Here is an 8887-nt window from a genome sequence, read left to right as displayed (position 1 = left end):
TGAGCTGATGTCGACAAGAAGTGATCCGTCATAGGAGGGCCTTAATGAATCCCACATCAATGACACGGAACGGAGCAAATGATTTTAATGGAGATGAAAACGGTCTAGTGATATAAGGTTCAGGGTGGCGGTCATGAAAGAATGGAGTGTAAATGTATTGCAGCGGGTGAGACTCAGGCGAATTCTCTGAGTGACTTCTCTTGAACATATCGGCGACACTGACATGATGGATTGGTAGCATTAACCCAAATGTGGATGGTGTGATGTGACCATGGTGATGTGACCAATGAATGAGACAACCCAACCGACTTGGATGCGGAGTGAAAGTGTCATGTTCAAGAGCAACTTGCTACCAACAAAGTTTCTTCAAGTTTTCTTCCCAATTTTTCCCCAGTCATTGCTGACCAGTACCTCTTTATTTTTGTCAAGCTTGAGGAGGATAACATATGCTTGTTCTATAATTTTCCCTTCGGGCAAAACCATCGCTATGTTTTAACGAGCCTAGCGATAGTGAAACTCGTTCTTGTCTGTTATGGACAAGTTTGTCGCTATTAGGTTTTAACGAGTTTAACGACAAAGATAACTCGGTCCTTTTCAATTTTAGAGAGTCTGAAAATGGATGTAAAGGAAACTCCAAAAATCCTTTTTCGTCATCTAATCCCTTAAGTCCGAAAAAGTATAAAACAATACAGAAGGGATGAATTTTCGATACTTTTAATGAGCCGAACAAAACAAGCGCTCGATCTTTTTGTGTAATAATCCCTCAGGTCCAAAAAGATTAAAATCTAAAGGAGGGATAGCACTTTCAGTCCCTTTAACGAGCTAGAGAAGCCAATAGCTCGGCAATCTTTTCATATTTTACGAGTCAGTTGAAAAAAGCTTATAGGAGACTCATCTTTGAGGAACGAGTGATAAATTTGGGTAGCAGCTGATTACAGGTAAGGTTTGGAATTTCCCAATCACGGCAGTGTTACAAGGATGGCTAACAGGATCACTCTTCGCAACTGTTCCTCAAAAGGGGTAAACAATCAAAATGGAGGTGAATGATCAGCCAATACAGAGTGGAGGTGATGATGAGAACACGACCAAGGCTTTAAAGGCTGAAGTACTACATTCACGACGGTTATTTAACGGAAATTGGTTCATTTTTTATTGAGCTTAAATGCTAGGGGAAACATTTGCTCATTGCTTATGTTTATTTTTTAACGAGCATGAAGTTCGCGTTAAAAACTGCTCGATAAATCCAGTCATATAATAAGAATGTCTCATATATAAAAACGACAATTTTTCAAATCTTTGCCCACATCCTTTTTATGCAAGTTAGGAAACGACCAATCCTACGAGTTTAAAGGGTTAGAGGACCTACAAATTTAAAAAAATAAATGGTCGCTCTTCGCTTGCACGCAAAAGGTTTGCATGCCCCCAGGTATAAAATAGAGTTTCAAGGTCACTCTCAATCTACCGACAAAACATTTGTTTTATCGGGAAAGGTTTACCTCTTTCAGGTTACCAAAGATTGTTTTATCTGCACCGCAAACAAACACTTCTTCAGCGATGCCTACCGAAATAGACAAAGGCGAGTGGCGCAGACGCCTCCACCCACATAACTTTGACAAGGGAATCTTAATCCAGTCTAACCCCTTTTCCAATTACAGACGGGAGTGTCAGACTAGTCATATATCTCTTGCAGAAACCTACCCTATACCTGAAGTTTTCCTGCCGAAGCAGACCAGGGTGCATGCCCCCTGGGTTTCAGTCATGTCCACGAATCACTCGCGCTCATCAGGTGGATGGACTGGGGATTGATGAGACATTCCTTGTGTGAAGAGACCATTAGGGATGGTATATGACTTTTTGCCATGTGTGAACCGAGAAATGAAAGTTGTTCTATGAGCTTGACCACTCTTCCTTCGTGAAAAAAAGACATTACTCTAATGAGTGATGAGACAATGGCTCCCATGCAATAAAATATAGTCTCGTCCAAGGAGTAGATTATAATCCAGGGGTCCTTGGACTACCATTATGTTCATGTGAACGGTTTTCCCTCTCAATGTTATGGGCACATTGGGAAGGATCCCTAACGGTCGACTGGTTCCTTTGTCAAAGCCTGTTAGATTTCTCATCTCAGGAAAAAGCGATGGCGAACCAAGCGCTTTCCAAGCAGTCGAGGAAAGGATACTCACAGAAGCCCCTTCATCTATGATGGTACCGGCCATAACCATTCTATATACTTGAGCAATGATTCGGATGGTATACTAGCCGGTAATTGGGGTCTGCCTAGTTGATTCTAGTTGAAGGAGACAACTAGGTTGCTTGGTGGTGGACCGAATAGATGGCCGGGTACGACTCTGACGAACTTCCTTCCGGTGGTAAAGGAATGGGTAAATTGCCCCCATGTTCATCGGAGTCTGTGTTTACGAAAAGAATTTGGACGGTGTCATCCTTTTTCTCTTCGGTGACTGTATCATCTGAAGATGGAACCTTTGAAGGCAAGACCGGATCAACTGTCGCCTCGACCTTTTGACTTTTGTCTGGTATGGGTTCAGATGGTTTTTCTTCAATGATAGATGCTTCGGCCGACCACCTGGGCGGGTCAGCCGGATTTTCAACTAGTGACGGACTCAGCAAGAGTTTTTATATCCAGGAGGAAGTCGTAATGGTGAAACCGGACGATCATCCAAAACTCTTTTAGCCTCGTCTAAGAAGGGACAACGGTGGACGGCGTGATCTCCTTCACACAGTTTACAAGGAAATTTGCACTTTCCTTTTTGTCTAGGGCTTCACTTCTCACTAGTCGACGGTGTGCTTTCAACATGATCATCAGAGGTTGACGACACCGGGTTGTGCAAACGAGGAGACCAGTCCCTTAAGATCCGAGGGATGCAGGGACAATCTCTCTATGATAGTGGTCTCCTTTGCAAATGACACATGGTGATTTAGGCCTGGTCGGTGCAGTGTGTGGATTTTCACTAGACGACGCTTAGTTGCCCCTTTTTGCCTTTGGCTCCCTCTTCTTCTTCTCTTTCTTCTTCTTTTCCTTCTTCTTCTCGAGTACTTGATTTTTGGCTTTACCAGCCTCATCAAGCGAAGAGGAAGGAGGAGAGGAGAATTGGACGAAGTAGAGGGTTGGGGGGTAACTTTGGAATTGTCTAGTTGTTGACTCGATTGTTCAGGAATTGCGGTGTTCTGAACGACGGAGGTTGAGAAAAGCCATACAGGCAAGCCAATCGTCAATCCTGGAAGTGACAATGTGGCCATGTGGGGTGCACCAACATCTCCCCAAGAGGAGAAGGGACTAGGATTTCCTCCAGGGGAATTCCTTGGTTGGTGGACTCCATTTTCTCAACCTAAGACCAACGTAGGAAAGGTGATGATTATTCCGTTTAAAATAAATTTTAGACGCTTTGACACAACTTGTTTTTTCAATTTTAAAGAGTCGAGAAAAAACAAAAGATGACTCTAGTCGCCTTCGATTTTTAATGAGCTTGAAGTGACAAGTGCTCAGATGGACCTTTTCCGTTAAGGATTCTGAAAAGGAACGAAAGGGACTGCTCTGGAAATTTAGGCAGAGGGATTACCAAACCAATCGTAAAACTACAGAATACCTTTTACGATACGGCAGTCAATCTTCCCGAATGTTGTGTTCAGTGCATTGCGATCGATAGGGCGGCAGACACGGCTTCCTATGGATAAAGGATTAAGCCTATTGTGGTCTCCCAAAATATACTCGACGGTACGTGGGAGCACAAGTCCGTACTGGCACTTATCGTCTCAAAGTGGAGGAATCACCCAACCAACAATGAAAACAATAGTTACCAAGCTTTACGACACCGGAATACGTCTCTAGCCTAGACTTCTAGATGTTGTGCGTTAGGTTCCAAAGCGTTGTTAGATTCATTAAATTTATTTTATAGTTGATCTTCCTTAAGAAATTTACCTTTCAAGTTCACTGCGTGATGTAGATGTACAATTCCTAAAATGCAATCTAAGATGATAAACAGTCTTTTTATCTTCTTTGTGTAATGAAAATCCTAGTTACTAAGGAAAGAGAGACAGTATTCTTTCAGCAAAGAGCTATAGAGCACACACTATATGCACTGTCCTAAATCAAACCAATCTAACAATCTAAATGCAAATGCACATGCATGTATTTGTTTTCAGCCTTCTTAATATGTGAATGATAAAAGAAAGCTAATGCGCAAATCTGAATTATTTTCAAAGCGACAATTACTAACAAGTTTCTTTTCAAAATCAAAATGAAGACAATGACAACACTTTACGATTTGGAAATGAAAACTTGCTTTCAACACTAGAAAAACTACTAATTCAGATCAAATACAATAGTAACAGGGTAATCGACTATTAAGAACAATCAGATTCTCTTCTATGACTGAAAACAACACTTGCGACACTTTCAAATCAAGAAACGACAGTACAATTACGTTACTTTTTTGTAAAGGAGAACTGAAAATGACTCAACAAATACACAAAAACATTTACAGTTCTTTGCACAATGGAGGCGAAATAACAGCAAGGAAAGGGGTTTCAAACAGAGGTGTACTGACTACAGGCAGCAAATTCTTGAATAGATCTGAAAAGAGTGAACAGAAACCAAAATTCAGGAACAATGCCTAGTCTGATCAGCGCACCTGTAACACACTGAATTTGAAATGCAACGCACCTACTACACTCGGGAAGTGTGCTGAATTTGAGATCCACAGAACAGACAGTGCGCTGGACCAGAAACGAGACTTTGCTTGGGTTCGGGTCACAGTTTGCAGTTCAGTTCAGGGATTTTGGCCAAGCAAGTGGTAATCAGTAAATCAACAACAGGGGTAGATCTAAGGAGGTTACTAGAGCCACCACAAGGGCAATTAGAGAGTTTGTAAATCAGTTTTTAATTCATCATAAAAAACCCAGAGATTGACTGAAGCGGCTTTTATCTACTTTGCATTTGCATAGCAAATGCAGTTCGAAAGCTACCTGGCTCAACTTCAGGCTTCGTCTGTAAGTTTATAAAGTAAACAAATGTAGATAAACAACAACCTAGTCGCTCCCCTGGAGTCGCCATTTTGTTACAGGGAAAAGTGTCTATGCAGAACTACTAATCCCACTAAGGCAGGTAGCTACCTTAGAAACAAACAAAGTAAAACTACTTTCGTTTTCTTTATGAAAGATAGATGAGAGAAGAATAAAGGAGACCAACCTCTGTCTTGCGCTTGGCTCCTTGCTCGATTCCTCTTTTTCTGATAGCCCTTTGCTACTTGCTTTCCCGTATACTAGCTTCACAGAGTACCTGTAGAATCAAAGCAGCATAACACTATACAAGAACATGGATCTACTATCATAAACAATCTAGGATCAGATGTAAATTGACCATACAAATGCATGAAACATAAATGACACAAGAGTATGGAGGAAAACTTGAATAGCTTTATTGATAATCAAGAAAGAGCCAAGAGAGTTACAACCAGTTGTTCTGACCAACATCATCCTCTCAGCAAGTAAGCCCTTTTTCACCTCATGCAAAGCTTAGATCACCCAACACTATGACGTTGCCTCCAGAAAACCAACAGCAATTCCTTACAAGATGCAAAATTCCAGCCTCTGGATCTCTGGGATGAGGGATCCATATATAGATGTCTGTAAGGGGGATGAGTCAGCTTGTGATTTGATTAGTGTCTTCCCTCTGATAGTTCTTGCTTCCACTTGGAGATTGATGATCTCTTACTGATCCTTGGTTGAATTCAGAGAGGCAAGTGTCACAAGAGAAGTTTCTGGAAGATTCCATGCTTCTCACCTCACGGATTTGACACTGCCATTTGTCTCTTCTCGCCCATCAAACCCCATAGAAGGGCTCTTTGAAATGCATGCAACGCACCCACTGAGTGTACTTAGGTGAGATGCAACGCACTTTGCCTATGGAGCAGGTGAAATGATCCAGTTTTGACCAGTTTTGAGTAGTTTTCATGGAGAACTTCTGGGAGAAGCTGTAATCAGTTGACCTTGTTCCTTTAGGGGTTGGAACAATACTTTTATGGACTTAGGAGCCCTTGGTTTATGGACATTTTATGCTTGGGGTTGCAGTGCCCAAAAATGTCTATAACAATAGGGAGGCATCGAATACATGTGGTGAGCTACAACAAATAGTTAAAGATCCTAACATAGCTAGGTTAATAGCTAACTGATGCCAAGGCGTAAGTCATCGGTTCAAGTCTGATAAAGGGCTCATGTTTTCCATGAAGAATGAGGGCTCGGGTGTCCATTTCTATTACATAGATAGAAATATTTTCACCGAAATATGAAAATGACAACAAATCAGATTCGGATCCAGTCCATTTTTTATCTTCTTTTATGAGGCGAACGATGGGAATTGAACCCGCGCGTGGTGGATTCACAATCCACTGCCTTGGTCCACTTGGTTACGTCTACCCCGAAAAAAAACCAATTTATCTATCTACAGCCATTTCTTCCAAGAATAAAAAAACGAGATTACGTTTGTTCTTATGTGGGTCGGTGGCCTCTGATAGGGGATCAAAGCAAGATCAATGACTAACTCTCAACTCTCACACAAGTTGTATTGTTTATTATCAAATATGTGATAAATATGAAGTATTTTGTATTTCTCGGAGAAATATCTCGATCCCATCTTCCCTTTCTTTTGAATGTGAAAGAAGAATCTTTTTTTCATATCGATCCTTTGTCTATTCACTCATGGGCGATAATTATTGTTTTTCCCTTTTAGATTTTAGTTTTCAACTAACACAGTTTTGCAGATTGGTTAGGTAGATCCCATGTTATTCGAGTTGTAACGAACAGGCCATAACCATTAAAATGGTTCGGTGTAAATGGAATAGATCAAGATCTATCTAGAGATTTATTGTATGTTTTATCTTGATACTAAGATCTTGTCCATCTGGACAACTCTGGGTAGGGTATTTGATTGGAGAGTCGTTGTTTAAAATGATCAAGTTTGTGGCTGTGTCGACAAGTTTGACCCTATTCGCTTATCATATATTCAGATTCGATGAATCTAGACCATTTGAACTTGTATCCTTCCTTTCGTATTAGAAGGTATAGGGTTTTCCAATCTAGAAAATTTGTTATCTTACATGCACGGTTAGGATACAATCAAGTTCTTTGTTATATTATTATGCAGGTTATGTGACAAAGATACAAATTTAAAGGCTCATCTACCGACGGAGATAGTGAACATTGGACGAATCAAATATAAATTTGATTGTTGTCTTTCAGTAATTCATTTGAAAGTTTAGGTCAAGCGAACAGAATTGGTAGGCGTCAATAATCCGTGGAACGTATCAAATCTTTCATGTATAACTTCGTTATGAGATGAGCCCACTCATCTCACAATGATATAAAATCATTTCGGACATATCTATTGCCGAGTAGAGATCTATTTGTAATGGGGCAGAAAGCAGCTTCTTTTGGGTCGCTGTCCACATAATTTCTGGAGAAGGGGTAACAGTTCTTTCTTTCGTCCCAACCCAACAGACTTCTTTATTCTATTGTTTGTTCCAGAATGCATTCCATGAAATTGTTGTATTCTAAACATAGTGGGGTAGATTAAAGCAAACGTTGGTCCAGATGTAGATCTAATATGCATAGCGGTAGATTGCATTTTTGTGATATGTTACTAGAACGGAACTAGAGGCAAGGAAGAGTGTTTGTCCCAATATGAAAATCTTGGGTCTCAAAAACCATGTGATGATCTTAGGTGAAGAAAGAGAACGAACCAAAATTTCGCCTTTAGTAGGATGGATCAACTCTAGAGAATTTCTCTGCCTAGGTATTCAAAATATCCGTCGTACTTTCCACTTCTATGGTTCAAAAATAGGCTCGATTTACCGCACATAACTTATTGTAGAGAATCCTAGTTGATCAATATCTTCGCCCCGATATTTAGCAAAGGGATAGATACCTGAATTTTCAATTTGAACAGAAATTTTGTTCAACCCCAACAGAATGCGTTGCGTTTGGATGGAGCTAAAAGTCACATGTCTGATCGATACTTTGACTGCTCTATGGATTGCTTGGAACATATGATATTCGAGAGAACTCTCGAATTTTTCGAAGAACTAGCGATAAAATAATAATAATAATAAAAATAATAATAATAATAATAATAATAAATAAAAATAGTTTATAGGTTTGATCATTTGGTATCAGATCAATTCAAAACTATAGGTTTGATCATTCGGTATCGGATCAATCTCGATCGATCCAAAACACTAATATGCCTGCTCTGGTCCAATGTTCCCATCCATCGATCTCGATAAGGACATGAAATTGATATGATCTGAAAGACTTTTCAAGGCCAAGTCATAGGGACGCATAGAAATATGCTACTAACGTAAGTAAAGCTAGAGCAACCGTAGTATTATATCATTTGTAGGTGCGGCTAACTCCCCCTGAGGTAATTTTAGAATTCCCCAAGGAAGAAGAGCACCTTACCAGTTAGAAAAAAGATAAATAGAAACATAGTTTCAATAAAGGGAACCCCAGGGACCATATTCTTCCTCCCAAATCTGAGTTCTGGTCAAGTCCCAAAAAAAATTCAAGAATATATTCAACAAAATTTTGACCACGGTAGGAATGGTTTGTGGATCTCGAGCAGCTTATGGTAGCTTAACCTAATAAGACAGCAATTACAACCAAGAAAGAAATTATAAGTACCTATCCTGAACTTGAAACCCCCCTATTTGCAAATAAAATGTTGACCCACCTCCACACCAGATATCTCATAGATATGATTCAGTGTGCTAATAGGAGATCGTGATATCCATATCCATATTACCCCTTGTAAAGATGAACTTAAAGAAGAAAATAAATTATTTTTGTCAATGAGAGATTCCTCAATTATTTCACT

The sequence above is a fragment of the Pinus tabuliformis genome, chromosome Q, assembly GCF_031772625.1.
Source record: "Pinus tabuliformis cultivar Carrire ecotype Pingquan chromosome Q, CPIR1, whole genome shotgun sequence".
Classification (NCBI taxonomy): domain Eukaryota; kingdom Viridiplantae; phylum Streptophyta; class Pinopsida; order Pinales; family Pinaceae; genus Pinus; species Pinus tabuliformis.
This window is presented reverse-complemented; position numbering follows the sequence as displayed.